The following is a 16,711-nucleotide window of genomic DNA, read 5'->3' as shown; positions in this document are numbered from 1 at the left end:
TTTTGGGGTTTGTATGGAGGAAGGTTCTCTGAGTAGACCAGTTCTCTCGTAATCCAGGTCTCCCATTTTACATTTCGACTCCTCTCCTTTCTATCACTACAGATGAATCAGACCAAGATTGGAGAATGGTTTCCAAAGGTGTGAAAGTGCAAGGTCTGTGGAACCCCCACAGCAGATAGAAGCATACAAATGTTGAGAGGGATGATGGCAGTGAACAGGACTTTGAAAGACTTAAATCATCCCTGGTCCCCTGTGATAGCCTGGGCGATAGTAACTGAGCTCAGCTGGACTTTTCAGGCTTCATACATTCCATAAGATCAAAACTTCATGGCAGACCAGCAAAGCTGAACCAGGACAGACCATCAGTAATGGAAACTTCACCTTGGGGTCTTCCAAGAATCGATTCAGCTGTGGGGAACATGTCAAGTAGTTCTGTTCGTCTTTTCAGAACAGACAGCTTAGGAGATTCTGTTCCACAATTCCTTGCAAACAGGCCAAGACGACAGATGACTTCTCATTTCTATGGATGGGAATATTTCTGTATGCCTTTCTACTGATATCCAGGGTTGTTCTGAAGATCCAGAAGGATTCCCCAAAATTATGGTGACTGACGTTTGGCTCAGACAACAGTCATTTTCCCTTCATTTTAGTCTGGCTGAGGTATTTAACAAAGGCTTCCCCACAGTCTAGATTTAGTTACACAAGGCAGGGCTTGCTTGATTTATCCCAGCCTGGAAAGTCTTTAGTTAATTGCATGAGCATATTTTTTCTGAAGATGTGCACTGGTTACTAGATAATCATTTGTATAAGTGGAAAATATTTTTTAGTTGCTGCCAGTCCAAGAACCAGTATCCTTTGGAGGCCCAATTGCCTTTGGGTCTTGATTGTGTAAATCAAGGTGCATTTGTCAGCTATTTCTGTTTTTCTGCCCCTAAATCCACCCTTTCCATTCCGCATGTTAAGCTGGTTTTGAAATGAGTGTTGCATATCCAGCCTCCTAGAAAACCAGTGTCTCCCAATTGGAATCTTACCTTTGTTCTTAAAAAGCACACACTTTTTTTCCCTGTTTGAACCAGCTCATTGGACTGATTTGAGGTTCTTAAAAAGGAAGATTAATTTAATAGTTACTGTGACTTCTGCTAGGAGAGAGTCTGGGCTATTGGCACTTATGAGGAGTCTACCCTTTCTCATTTATCACAGTTTTGAGAATTAGCCACTCTTTGTTTCTAGAGTAGTTTGAGTTTACCAGACTATTGGTCTCCCTGTCTTCCTTACTGAACCCAAGAACAGGGGAGAAAAGATTCTTCACACTCTGGATGTCCACAGGCTGCTTAAATACTACATAGACAAAACACGAGTATTCAGGAAAGTCAACCAGCTGTTTGTCTCCTCTGAAAGTAATAGGAAAGGAGAACGCCACAGCTGACTGTTTCCAGATGGCTGTTTCATGCCATTTTTGTTGTGCTGACCATAATGAGCCCATTCCTGGTAGGTTTAGGGCCTATTCCACTTGGGTTTTAACTTCTTCTGTGGGTTTCTGGAAAGGGGTGGATTCTAGAAGTATTGTAGGGAAAGAAACTTTGTCTGTCATACATACATTTATAAAGTACTACAAACTGGATTCCTTTTTCAGGATAGGCTTTGATAGGACCATTCTCCAGAGGTTTTCCTTCTCCCTTCTTTTTAAGTTGTGGTAATCTACCAAAGTAGTTTAATGTAAATTTACTGTTCTGGTACTTTATTTACACAACTGACCACTGTAATTTCTACAATTTCTACCTTAACTTCTGCAAAACATCTGTAAACAATGTGTATTTAATTTTGTTTGTCATGCAGTACAGGGAAAATGAGGTTAATGATGAAGTTACTACTGCTGAAAAGACTACAGCAACAGTGATCTAATGTTGAACATAGTGCAGTTGTGCAAGTAAACCTATCTTAACAGTACATGTTCTAATAGATCATTGTTGCTGTAGCCGCTTGCTCCCACTCTCCTGCACCCTTCTTTTGGTGTGATTTTTTTTTTTTTTTTTTTTTTTTTTTTTTTTGTATTTCCAGGGTGTGGAGTTATATACCCTTGTGTATTTAGTTTACCCATTAGGTTATATTTCTTAGTACTGTAACTTTCAGGGTTCCTGCTTCCTTTCATGGACAATAAAGTTCTGAATTTTATTGGAGCTTCCCTCAGGGTCTGGACAGTTAAAGCGAGTGGAGGGCGTCCTTGAGCTTTGAAAAGTTGTCCTGTTAGTGTGTATAGGACCCAACAGCTGTATGATCTATTAAAACGTACTTTTATGGTAAGTTTATTTATACAACTGTACTGTCTACAGTTTCTACTGCCACTTCTGCAAAACATCTGAATGCATATTTATTTTTTATTTGCAGTGCAGGGAAAAGGAAGTCAATGATGAAGTTATTACTGTTGAAAAGAACCACTTCATGGATGATTTCTTCCTTCAGGTAAGGAATAATGACTATGAATCTGAAACTATTAAAATTGTGTAAGGAAGATAACAGATTTTCAAAAAAATATAAAATGTGACTATTTTAGAAATATTGCTACTGCTGCTTTTGTGATGAACAACTTGAGGGCCTTAAAGGCACTCATGGGGAGGGGTGTGGTCTGTTGGAGATCTGGCCTTATGGCTGGATGGAAGTTGCACTGTGGGTAAACATGCAGGTGTTTGTGTTTGTGGCTGACTCGAGTGTGGTACTCTGTAGTGAGGTGTAATCCTGTGGATTTTGCTGGCATTCACACTATGTCCTACCCAAAATTTAGCTTTTATTTTTCAGAGTGCCTTCTCTGAAATGGAGCCTCTTTCTAGGTATACTTCATACCATCAAATGATGCCCTGTTCTGTCCTGCAAGGCCTCATTGGACTTCTAGTAAGGCTCATTCTTTGTTCCTTTCCTTTCTTATCCTATCCTGTTCTGTCCTGTCTTGTGCTTGTCAGCGACAGAATTTGCATGCCTGTGTTCTTATTTGCTTGCTCATACATGGGAACTGTCTGTGTGGGGGCTTATTGCAAAAATCTATGGCTCACTCATCTCTGACTACATGAAGCCATGTGTTTTCACTAAATTTCTGCTGCTTCAGCACCATACCATGTTTTATGTTTTGCAATTACTGGTAGCTGTTTTAACCAGGAAAGCCACCAACATGGAGGGTCTGAGCTGTAAAAGAAAATCCCTTTTCATTGAATTTGTTTGATATTTTCATGTTTAATTCAGTACTACTTGAACTTATTGCAAGTGCATTTATCAGATCCCATATCTTTGAAATCAATTGTGGGTGCAATTCCTTGAAACAGCAAGAAAACAAAAATGTAGTATAAGAAGATTTGAAAATGTAATCCCCCAAAAATCACTGAAACTTTTTTGTGGATTCATAATGTGCAACTTTACAAGCTGTGTTCCTTCTAGTTCAAGTGGTTCCTTTTAAATTAATTGTATTATTGGCCCTTATTTTAGGTCCACTGATCAAGAAAAGAAGTACTCCAAGTACTCTGCGTCCTCTGAGACTGCTAGTTAAACGTGTTGTAGCATTATATTCTGAGATTATACCAAAGTGGTCTGTGCCAGGCATTGTACTGTAACGTCACAGCTCTAAGCTATTAGCATCAGTGTTTTGGTGACTCCATATCAAGTCTCCACATCTGGTTGCTTAGCAGTACGTTTCACTTTGAAATACCATCCAAGATCAGAGACAACTGATATGTGAAATACCATCCAAGATCAGAGACAACTGATATGTGAAGTTGCTGTTTCTGAACATTTATTGCACATGTAGATATACTTTTCCAATTGATTACAAATGTTTGTGTTTATATGCAATTTCTGTGTGCATGTGCTTTAAGTTGCTTTTTTCTTTTTTTATAGAAGTTAGGAGTAATTGAGCATATGCATGATTTAGCATTGTACAGCTTCAGAGAGCCTCTGTTTAAAAGACTGAAAATACATTCTGGTAATGTTTATACATATATATTTGTGTGTGTGTGTGTGTGTGTGTGTGTGTGTGTGTGTGTGTGTATATATATATATATATATATATATATATATATATATATATATGCGAGAGAACAAGATAGGTATGTATTTAAAATAATTTCAATGATCAAAGAACTTGAAAGTTCAACCACCAAAACATTAATTACAGTACATTGAGCATATAAAATATCGAAATGTAACAGATAAAAAATTGGCACAAACTGTACATTTCCAATCCATTATCCGTACAGCTAGGTGTGGCCATACTTTGGAATAATGTTAGTGTTACGGGAAAGGTTTTTCTAAGTTCAGGTGTAGGGCTGAGGTTAGGGGTTGGGTGTTAGGTTAGCAGGTATTGGTGATACTTGCCTTTAAAGACTGAACTTATTCTGCTAATGTAGATATGAAAAGCATAATGATGTATGCTTGTGTTGCAGATACCCCTGTTTTCTTCCCACTGGGAAGTAGGCTGTAGACTTCCTTTTGGACAAACATTAATTGTGCCATGTTATCGGATAATGTAGAGCTGGAAAAAAAAACACACAAAATGGTTTCTAGGGGGAAAACCCTACAGCTTGGTGGCATCCTTGTCCAGTCATATAAACATTTTAATGTGTCTTAGAAGTGAAACTATATTAGTAGCAGCTAGATTACTGAATAGTTTCGATCATCTTTGTATAAGCATTGATGACATGGAAGTTGGTATGTAATGCAGACTGTTTAATTCTTTGATTGTAATGCTCAGTCTGTAAATGCTTACTTGTTACAAAATCAGTTGATTACACTGCAGAGGCGAATAATTGCTATACGTGCAAATTACTCTACAGTGTGATTTGCACTATGCAGAGTATGTATGACTCTGAATTGTGTAATTGCATCATTGAACAGAGTGAATTGTGCTTCTGGGTAGCACTGTCCGTCATGTCATGATTGAACATCCATTGCTATGTTTGCACTGACCTGTAGTCACCCAGCCCATTTCCACTAGAGAATGCTGTGCCCATATCCCAGTTCTTCTTGAGACTGCCAGACATCTAATAGTAAGCTACCCTGTGGGGGTAGATGCATGTTTGTTCAATACCCTCTCAAGGAAATATTAGCTTCTTTTGTTTTTCCTTTAACTGGCTTGCTGCATGTGTTCTTCGTGTTTCACTGTTCCAGTCATTACATTTGGGTTATCCCTGCCCGGATAGCCCTTGGCCTGCCAGAATACCAGAGACTTAGTATTTGTGTGTCAGCTGATGTTGCTTTCAGACTGACGTCAGGTCGTGTGAGCTATAAAGGAAGGCAGCCAACGCCATTACACCAGTCTTTCTTGCCGTGGAGCCCGAAGCAGAAGCAGTTCACACAAGTGCCGGTCAGCCGCTACCTGAATTCGTTTCTGAATTGAAGTTGAAGTCTTCGTAAGCTAAGTACCCTGTTGGGGATCTTTTTATCTTGCACTAACCGATGTCAGAGAAAGTAAATAATTGTCTCACCTCTGGAAAGCAGATACCACACCGGGACTTCTATTCCTACTATATCACTTGTCTTTGCCCAGAGCACGACGTTCCCAATTGCCGTTTTTGTGCATTGTTCAACACCCGAACTATCCGTCATCGGGCCCTTATTGTAGCCAGATATTTTCGTTTTCAGTCCTCGATTTCTGATATGGCTTCCGTTAGCCATCTGACAGCAGATCTTCCAAAAAAACGTAAAGATAGACAGAGACAGACCGCACAGGATTAAACCTTCCGATTACACTACCGTTAAGCTGGTCGTTGGTTGTGTGGAATTCAGTGAGGCACTTTTGCAGCCCTTGATGCCCACTTCAATTCATACGCAGACCTCAGCTGAGACCCTTTCGGTGTCCAGTATGCCACAGAAGTTGTCTTCGCCCAACAATCCTGTGGTTGTCCCTTCCTTGGATGGGTCCGGAGCTGCTGAGCAGGCACCAGCTGTTGAGGAAGGCCTTCGCACTACCGAATCCAGACATAAACTGACATTTTCTTTTCCACCTACCGCTGTTGCACCTCTGCCTCAGTCCCAGATGCTTAGAATGGCAGAGGATCTTATTATGCTCATTAGGGGCACTCAACCCACTCCTTCGAAAAGGAAAAGAGATCTGTCCCCTGAAGTTTTGTCTGACTCAGATTCTGAGCAATCCGATGTGTCTGTCAATGTAGATGATATGGAGCCCCTCTCTGCATATGAGGATTCGGATGCAGAGGAATCTATTCGGTCATCCTCCCCACCTGAGAGTTTTTCTTTTGGGGAAACCCTACATACCATCAGGGAGCACTTTAAATGGAAAAGCCAGGATTACCCTCAATTTAAAAGGAGACTCGGATAATTTTTGGACCTGCCTCAGCACAGGCCCCTAGCCATACCCCCAGTTCAAGAAGTAGTGGATGATGTCTTTCTTGAACCATTTGAGCCCTGACACCATTCCCCCTGCTCCCAGAAAGCCTGACAGGTACTACAGAGTCCCTGACTCTGACACATTTCTTTTTAGGAATCCGTCTGCTGAGTCAGAGGTCATCACTCAAGCCCCCAAAGGGGGCAAATCTAGTTCAGCAAAAAATCCTACTGCCTCTGATAGGGAATCCAGAACTCTAGACAGATTGGGTAAAAAAGTGTATACCTCTGCTACTCTTGCTGTCAGAGCATTTAACTGCTAGTTACATATGCTAAAATATCAACAGCATATTTTGGAACTCCTCAAGAAGAAGATTGCAACCTTTCCTACACTTGCAGAATCAAAAGACTTACAGGACTTAATGCATTCCGCTTGTCAAGTAACCAAACATTCCTTGCACTGCGGTTTTGACACCCTAGAAGCTTCCTGCAGGGCAGCAGCCACAGGATCTGTCATTAGAAGACATGCATGGCTCAGGGAACAGCCCCTACCAGACCATGTAAAATCAAAATTGCTTGATGCACCTTTGCACAAGGATAACTTATTTGGTAACTAAACAGAAGAGGTGCTAAAAAAGATGGAAGAAAAGGCCAAATCTATGCAAACTGTTAAAGCTTTCTTACTAGTGCAGCCCACTCTGTTCAGCAGGCACGTCCCCTCCAAACATTGGTTCTTTCCTGAACCTACTAATCAGGGACAACCTAGGTCTCTGGGGAACAAGCCTCCCAGGGTACAGTCCCAGGGCCCTCCGAGATCAAAACAGTGGACTTCCTCCAGTCCCAAGCAAGGGAGTTCTAAGCCACCACCCTATAGCAAGAACTCACAATGACTCACCCCCACCCCACCACCTCTGCCAACCAAACACACCCCCTTGGTGGAAGGCTTTCCATTTACTGAAACAACTGGGCCACCATCAGCAATGACCAATGGGTCCTCAAAATAGTTTCTCAGGGGTACAAATTCTCCTTCCACACCCTCCCAGCCTCCAAAGGGTATCCAGACCTTCTACCACATCTGTGGGCAGAGGCTCTAAAACTAATCCTTACCTTGATTTCCATGAGATCAGTAGAAAGTGTCCCGGCAGAGCAAGTAAGCCAAGGCTTCTACTCAAGACTCTTCCTAGAACCCAGAAAAGAGGGCACCTGGCACCCCATCCTGGACTTGTCCATCCTCAGCACATTTCTGGTGATACCAAAATTCAAAATACTCACCCTCCAGCAGCTGCTACCCATGCTCTCCAAGGACGCTTGGCTAGTCACCCTAGACCTAAAAGAGGCATACCTCCACATCCCCATCAGGGAGTCCTGCAGGAAATATCTTCACTTCAGGGCAGGCTCTCGACACTTTCAGTTCTCTGCACTTCCCTTTGGCTTATCTACTGCTTGCAGAGTTTTCACAAAATGCCTGGCTGCAGCCATTGTCTACTGCTGGCAATGAAATATTCAGATTTACCCATACTTAGATGACTGCCTAATTCAGGCAGACAGCCAGGAAAATCTGCTCAAGGCCCTGCTTTTTGTAAAACACCTACGAACCTTGTTAGAGTACACAATCTATGAAAAGAAATCCAAACTAGTACCCAGCAAGAAAATTATTTTCCTGGGAGCAAGTCTGGACACAGCTTCCCAGATGACATACCTCACACCAGAAAAACAAATGGCTCTTCCAGCTTACTCCAGATAACTGGACACCAGGCCCCATCTCACTGCAAGGAAAATCCTGCAAGCCTTGGGGTACATGGCATCCTGCAGCCTCCTTATTCCATATGCCAGACTGCATATGAGGAAACTTCAGTGGTACCTAAAGAGCATTTGATGTCAGCACTCTCAGGATCTAGAAACTCTGCTACCACTTATCCCCTGCCTAAGGGCAGAATTCCTTTGTTGGGCCAAAGCCTGCTCCCAGAACAAGGGATTGCCTTTCCACCCCATCCCACTGCCGCCCAGACCCTCACCACAGACGCATCAGACTACGCTTGGGGGGCTCACCTGGATGGCAGATGCATACAGTGCCAATGGAACTCCCAGCAGCTCTCCCTGCACATAAATCTAAAAGAAATGATGGCAGTGCAGCAGGCCTTGCTAACCTTCAAACTCCTCCTCTCCCCAGGGGCTCTCCTCATCAAAACAGACAACACCACAGTGATGTGGTACATCAACAAGAAGGGTGGAACTCACTCTTATCCCCTGTGCAGGATGGCCATGACCCTTTGGTTCATAGTTTCCTCCATGAGTCTGCACCTGATAGTGCAATACCTTCCAGGCTCCCTCAACACCCTGGCAGACCAATTAAGCAGACAAGTCCTGGGCTCCCATGAGTGGCAGCTCAACAGGACAACCTTCCTTCAGATAACTCTATAATGGGGAACCCCAGAGGTCGACCTCTTTGCCTCCCACACCAACCATCAGCTCAGCAAGTTCTGCACCAGGGAGCACTACAGCATGGCATGGAGAGTGGATGCCCTGACCATCCATGGACACCCCTCTCAGTCTATGCCTTTCCTCCCCTACCCCCTCTCCCCAAACTACTGATAAAAATAAGGGAGGAAACACCAAGGGCCATTCTCATAGCTCCAGATTGGCCCAGACAGCATTGGTTCCCCCTGCTGCGCAGCTTGTCCCACCTACCTCCTTGGCATCTTCCCTGGATTCCAGACCTCCTAATTCAGAGGGAAGGAGAATTCCTACACCCACAATTGCAGACTCTCACTTTGGCAGCTTCGCTTACAGCCTGAGCCCTGACCAATCTGCCCTCCACAGTAAGCAGGTCCTGGACGTTCTCCATGAGGCCAGGCACCCCAACACTAGGAAGTCTTCTGCAGACAAATGGAAGAGGTTCTACACCTGGATCCAGGCAAAAGGGGCAGATATGGCACAGCCCACCATCCCCCTTATCCTGGATTACTTGGCTGACCTGCTAAACTGTGGCTTTTCTTTCTCCTCCATTAAAATTCATGCCTCTGTAATCTCTGCTCATTGCAACACTGAACAGCCCCCCCCCCCATCAAGCAGTTCCTCAGGGGAGCTAACAACCTAAGGCCCCCCCCAGAAGGGCACCTACACCCGCATGGGACCTTAACTTTACACTGGAGAAGCTCACCCTGCCTCCTTTTGAGCCAGTTTCTTTAGCAGATCTAAGATTTCTCTCCTGGAAAACTGCCTTCCTCCAGGCCATAACCTCAGCCAGAAGAGTCTCCAAGTTGCAAGCTCTAATGGCAGTGGAACCATTCTTAATCTTTCATGCAGATAGGGTCACGCTCAGGACCAACCCCTCCTTTATGCCCAAGGTGGTATCCAGCGTGGCCCTCAACCAATGTATTTACTTGCCCACCTTCTTCCTCAACCCTCAAAACAAGGGCGAAAGGATTCTGCACTCCCTAGATGTACAGAGACAGCTCAGATACTACCTAGACAGGACTAAGCCTTTGCTGCAGGGACAAAGGGCAAAGCCATCTCCAAGCAAACCAGTTCCAAATGGATAGTACACTGCATTCATTTCTGCTACAAACACCATGGCAATCCTCCCCCAGAGGGGATAAGAACCCACTCCACCAGAGCAGCCTCCACCTCAGCAGCTTTCCTCAGAGGAGTCCCCATCAAAGACATTCTGGAGGCTGCCACCTGGACATCTGTTCACACCTTTACGAAGCATTACCATCTGCGTCTCTTTTCAAAATCCAGGGCAGGGTTTGCCTCTGCAGTCTTGCCAACCCCTAGCTTCTCTTGACTGCCTCCACCTTTTCTCCTCAGTTTTGGGAATCTTTGCAAATGTAATGACTGCAACTGTGAAACACAAAGAACATAGTACAGTTGTGCACACTTACCATAAATGTAGATGTTCGAGTGTCTTCACTGTTGGAGTTCTGGTTTCCCTCCCTCCTTCCCCCTCTTTACTGTATTCCTTTGGTTGTTCTCCTTTCCTAAGAAGAGACATACTGTTTTCTTTTTTGGTGTTACTCTGGTGGGGATCTGACACCAGATCCTGGCCTCTTCCTTGGGGGCTCCTGACAGGTTAAGGCAAGAAAAAATGATGTAATGGCGTCTGTTGCCTTCCTTTATACCTCGCACGACGTGACGTTAGTCTGCAAGCAACAGCAGCCGACACACAAATACTAAGTCTCTGGTATTCTGGCCGGCTGAGGGTTATCCAGACAGGGATAACCCAAATGTAATGACTGCAACAGTGAAGATGCTCTAACGTCTACATTTATGGTAAGTGTACACAACTGTACTTTCCTCCTTTGTCTGTCATCTGTTTAAAGAACTTGAGTATCAGGTTACTGCATTCTCTCTTTCCTGAGAACTTCTTCAGTTTTAGTTCTGGTCTGTTCTAATGTTTTTTATATGTTGTATCCATTTTTTCCTTAAATTATTGTGTCCTTTTTCACGTGCATCTTGCAGAAAAAAACTGTAGATTTCACACTACTTCTTTATGCTGAGGTATGTGCTGAAGTTTGATTGCTTCCCTGTCCTTTGATGTGCTACCCTTAGTAATGTAACCTCATATCTTTCATGCTGGCTTGAGCGTTTCATTTTTCCAGTAATAACTACTCCAATGACCCTGCCTCCTCTGAGACTGCTAGCTCACCCTCACACTCTTAATAGACTTTCCTTGGTTTATTGTGCCAGAAAAGGGCAGCTTTTCACTAATTGAAAGTTTAACCTAAATTTTCTTTTTCACTACTACTCCATTTAATTTAATTTGTCCTGTAGTTGCTGCCTTTTCTTCTCTCTCTCTTTTTTTTAATATTGATCTTAGTCTGCAGTTAAATATTTGTGAAGATCTCTCTTTAACACACTTATTAAAATATCACAGAAGACATAAACACCCATACAGTTAATACAAATGAAAACAAAACCTATTAGCGTTGTTTCATTTACATACATTGTACAATGTATTTTGTCTCGTTATAACATTTTTCAGTCCAGCATTTACACAAATCACTCAATTCCAGTGTTCCATTAAACCTCACTCCTCTTAAACGTTAGTCTGCTTGTATTGTTCTCACAAATTCCATTTATTTCCATGTAATTTGCTCCTTCCCTTTTCTTAAAATCCTTCCTCAGTTCTTTTCTCTCTTTTGCAATATTTAATACTTGTAATACAGTTGATTTAGATTTTGATTTATATTTTCTAGTAATCTCTTTTTTGGCAGCCAACAGAATTGAACTTAAAAAGGCTTTACCATGTCTAGGCAGTTCAGCTTCTACATCCCAGCTCAAAAGAATCAATGTGAAGTTGTTCAATCTCGCCATTTGTTCTCTACACGTGGGTATCGGAGCCGATCCATCGGCTCCGAGTCGGCCACTTTCCAAGCTCAAGATCTTTGAGTAGCTCGAGGCACAGTCCCTATCCCATGATGCTCTCCTACCAACCCCAGATCTAGTTTGCCGCTGCAACGGATCACACGATCTTCGGAAGAAGCAAGGGCCAGTAACTTTTTTCTTTTTAGAAGAATATATAATTACTTATTTAGAAGAATATATAATTACTTATTTAGATTATCCGGGATCTGATATTTGTGAGACTTCTCATATTTCTTGTAATTGTTGTTCGGTGAGTTAACTGTATATTATATTTTTGTCTTTCTAATTCGGAGCGGTTGCTCCTAGGCCTTTAGCCTTTCTTGAGTTGCATTTACTTGACAGGGCTCTGTCAAATTTAATTCCCTATCCCCTCATTGTTCATAGATTTGTTCTATTTGAAAGTTTTTTGTGTCAAATAATTCTTATAGTCATTTGCAGTTCAGGGATCTGAACTTTCTAGGAGTTATTAGTGGTTTTTCAACTTTATTGACATTTATCAGGGATCTGAAATTTGTGTGTTTTCTTGATAATCATGTCTGAGAAACAAAAATCAGGATTTAAAAGGTGTGACTGTGGACAGAAGATGTCCATCACCGATAACCACGTTTCTTGTGTGTACTGCTTGGGTCCACTACATTTGCAAGAGGATTGCTCTATCTGCCATTCCTTCAGTGGCAGGGTTTTATTAGAAAGGTGAGGGAAACTGGTGGATAGAGGGCTGTTGAAGCCAGATTTTCAAGAAGCATTAGACGAGACTGACCAGACCTCCAAGTCCTCGAAGGGGTCGAAGTCTTCTAGGGTGTCATCGGAGCGCAAGTCTTCTGTTCTGAGTACCTCTGGTAAGACTCGGTCGCTGGCTCCGCAGCCTTCGGAGCCATGCACCGAAATCTTACCTCTGAGCCAAATCATAGTGTTGGAGCCAGTGTCGGAAGTTTTAAAGTCCCCGATCCTTATGTCGGTGGCTTCTTCGGCTCCTTCGACCCATTCTTCCGGTACCCTTTGCAACATCGATGTGGACCGCATGGTGCAGAGACTTTTGGTGAACCCGGCCCTGGCCAAATTGCTTTCAGCTTTGACCCAACTGACTTCGAAGCCTACGATCCCCCCCCCCACCACGATTTCTGCTCCTCCTCCAAGGCCAGTTGAACCTTCAGAGCCAGAAAGAGAGGATCTGATAGTGGTGGAACCTCGGACCCGAGGCCTGTTCCAGTGCCCTCGGCCCCATTGACCTTGACTTATTCGGTCCGGATCGAAGAGTCTCGGAGCTGACACTCTCGCTGGTTCCGGGGGAGAGAGTTGAACCGATGCTTCGGTTCTGACTCTCCCTCTCTGAGCTTCGATACAGATGAGCTCAGTTCCGTCCTCTGGTTCGGAGCCCGTGGTCTCAGCCCCTGGGAGGTTGCTGTCTTCTTCGGAACTGGCGGACTCCTTGGGTCGGGAACTGGTGCCTTCGATGCCATGAGGAGGGTCATGTCTGCAAAGACCCTTACCTCTTTAGATCTTTCCTCTTCCTCTGCTAAAGGGCCGCGTTCTGTCCCTACACCACAGGTCCCCACTAAGCGTCGAGACCCAGAGCCTCAGGTAACCCCATTGGGTGACCCCTGCTTGACTGAGACTTCACCAGACACCCCCACTGATGAAGTCCCCAGAAAGAGACTGTGCAAGAGGAGGCATTTGGATTCCCCTCAGGAATCCTTAACATCAGACACCGACTTAGAGGAATCAGAAGGGTCCCCACGGTCCTCCTCTGAGGATGTCTAATTTGCAGACATCTTTGGAAATATTAAGGCAAAGGGGTGACTGGCAGTCCCTTACCCCTACTGAGGATGAGTCGGTGCTCCTGAAGGCCTTTGGGTCTCAGCCTTCCACCTCCTGGATTACTCCGCGCTTTGACGAATTAATGGACTTGGTCGCTCGAAGGGCATGAGAGTCTCCTGATTCCATGGAACCGGTCACTCGGAGGCCCAGTCACCTCCCCTCAAGACAGGTCTTTTCTTACAAAGGGAGTCCCCATTGATGCCATGGTGGTGGCATCGGCCACCAAGAAAGAGATGTCAGAAGCCTCGTCTGTTCATCCTCCTAATAAAGACTCTAGGACAATGGACAGATACGGGAAATGCATCTTTAGATGTTATGTAGTCCAATCTCGCCTATATTCTTAACCGTGGGTTCGGAGACGAATATCGGCTCCAACTCGGCCAAATTTTTCGAAGTCTTCTATTGGCTGGGCTAAGAAGGTATCCCATGCTGCACTGCTCTATATCCCCAGATCTCGTTTGCTGCTCGTGTAGCTCGGACGTGGTCTCACTCTTGGGTGTGGCTAAGTACCTGTTTTTTCTTATTCTTCTTGAGAGAATTTATTACAAACAAAAGCTATTTTAATATCTATTTCTATTTGGTGTTGTTTGGGTATAATTTGTACTGCAATTGTTTTTGTGGTTTCCCACTAGCTGTTCTAACGGGCTAGGCCTGTTTCAGTTAGAGCACCTAGTCCGTCCCCTTACTTGTCCCTGTGTTTGTTTTTTGGTTTATAAAACCGTTTGAATTAGAGGTTTTAGTGTCCGTCTTCCTTGTTTTTGTATGCAGTTGGTCTAAAACCGTTTTAGTTAGAGGTTTTTAGCCCTAGTCGTCTTAGTGTGTGTCTCTTCTGAGCATTGTGTGTGCTGTTGTTTGTGAAAAAAAGTTCTTCCCGCGCTTAGTGTGGAGTTTTTTGCGTGCCTGTAGTTTTTCCAGTCTGGCAGTGACTTGTTCGTTATATTGGTATTTGTGATTATTTTTCAAGATGTCCAAAGATTCCAAGGAGCACAAACCTTCTGGTTTTAAAAAGTGCTCTAAGTGTGGTTACAAGATGTCCATCACCAATGGGCATTCAGTATGTGTTTATTGTGTGGGAGCAGTCCACCTGCAGGAGTCCTGCAGCTTCTGCCATGCTTTTAGTCCTAGGGTGCTCCAAGAAAGAAAGAATAAGTTAATCCTGAAGGGACTGTTGAAACCCTCTTTCGAAGAGGCCATGGATCCTGCTTCCAGTTCAAAATCTTAATCCACAAAATCAAAAAAGAGACTTCCGGCTCCTTCAGTCTCCTCTGAGACATCGGAGAAAGTAATGATACTAGCTTCGACCTCCTCTGCTCCACTGTCCTTGGGGCTGCAGGAAGTGTCGGTGTTGATAGAACCGACGTTGACTCCAATTATATTGGAACCTCGCCCAGTACTAGACCAGTGTCACCTGAGAGGAGATCCCGATCTCCCTCCCTGTCCTCCAAATCCTCCAGGACACTTTCAGATGTGGATGTCGATAGGGTGGTGCAGAGGCTCCTTCAGTCACCAGTTTTGGCTAAATTGTTCTCTGCTCCGTCCCAGTCTGCTCTGGAGCCCGTCCCGATACCTTCTTCGATTATTCCTCCTCCGAGCGCATCTCTGTCTTTGGATCCTGAATGCTCAGCTCCATGTGATGTTTCTAGGTCGGTTCCAATGGCCCCTCCGGGCTCATCAGTGCCGACATCAGCTCCGACCCTGTCAGCGCCATCCATGAGGTTCGGGACTCGGGATTCTTCAGTCGGGCCCGAGGGGGACACCTCGGGATATTTTTCGGTTCCTAGCCTCCCTCTCGGTGCCTCGGCTCATGGAACCCCGGCTTCTGTCATGATCTCGGAGGCTGGCCGGTCCTCGGACTCAGGGGGCAGCCTTTGAGGCCACGCGGAGTGCGTTGGCCAGATCTTCAGCCACATCATGCGGGTTGGTCATTCTGTCCCCTACCACTCCGGTGAGAGCCTCTGATCACCACCTATCTGTAGACAGCAGAGCCCCAAGGCCTAGGGATACCCCCATGAGTGGTCCCCAAGTTTCTGAGGGCCCCTCAGAGTTTTTGCTTGAGGATCCCCAGAGAAAGAAAACGTGCAAGAGGAAGCACATAGACTCCCAGGATGAGTCTCTCACCTCAGATACTGACCTCGAGGAATCGGAGGAGTCATCTTCTGATGTTTCTTTCTCCATCCTGGAGATATTGAAACAAAGAGGTGACTGGCCATCCAAAGCCCCCTCCGAGGAGGAGTCGGTCTTTCTGAAGGCCTTTGGTGCTCAGCCGTCCGCCTCCTGGGTGTCCCCACCCTTCAACGAGCTCCCGGATTTAATTTGTTGGAGGGTGTGGGAGAACCCTGATTCTGTGGAACCCGTACCCAGGAGACCCAATAAATTTCTGTCTGCTCCCCCGGGTAAGGAGTTTTTGTCCAAAGGAGTCCCTGTGGATGCCATGGTGGTGGCGGCAGCCACTAAGAAGGAAGTAGCCAAGACTTCTTCCTCCGTCCATCCTCCTAACAAGGAGTCTAGGACCATAGACCGGTACGGGAAGCATACCCTCTCGTCAGCAACCTTTACCTTACGGTCGCTGAACTACCTATCTCATTTTACTCAGTTCCAGAGAGATCTCCTCAAGGAGTTAGGAGGTACTCTCATGGGTAATGTTCCTGAGGCGGTGGCCCAGACGGTTAACGCCCAGGTGTCTACCCTCAAGTCCATTGTTAACTCCTCCATGCGGCTCATTTCATATGCAGCCGAGGGAGCGAGCAGGGCAGCAAGCTCAGGAGTCGCCCTTAGGAGGCAAGCCTGGATGCGCCTTTGTTATTTCGCGGAGGCCTTCAAGTCTTCTTTCACTGACACCCCCTTTGATGGTTCTTCCTTGTTCGGAACCAAGGTGAAAGACACCCTCACCAGGTGCGAGCAAGAGGGAAAGACTTTATCTGCTGTAGGGGTCCATTTTTCCCTTCCCTCTAGGCCTTACCCCAAGGCCTAGAGGGGTGGGAAGATGTGGTTCAAAAAATCAGAGATTTTTTCCCGGTGCACAAGGTGTGCCCCCCTCCAGAGGCAGAGGAGGGGGAGGTTATTCAGGGAGACGCCGCCCTAGAGGCAGAGGGGGCCCCCCGCAATTCGGGAGACCGCGATTCCTTTCACGGCTCTCCCTACAGTCATTCCTGATGGGATACTCGACTGTGCGTTTCCGGAGCCAGTCGGGGGGTTGAATATT

Source organism: Protopterus annectens, chromosome 4.part0, assembly GCF_019279795.1.
Source record: "Protopterus annectens isolate FY-2018-M chromosome 4.part0, PAN1.0, whole genome shotgun sequence".
NCBI classification, from domain to species: domain Eukaryota; kingdom Metazoa; phylum Chordata; order Ceratodontiformes; family Protopteridae; genus Protopterus; species Protopterus annectens.
The sequence above is the reverse complement of the archived record's forward strand: the minus strand, read 5'-3'. Positions refer to the sequence as shown.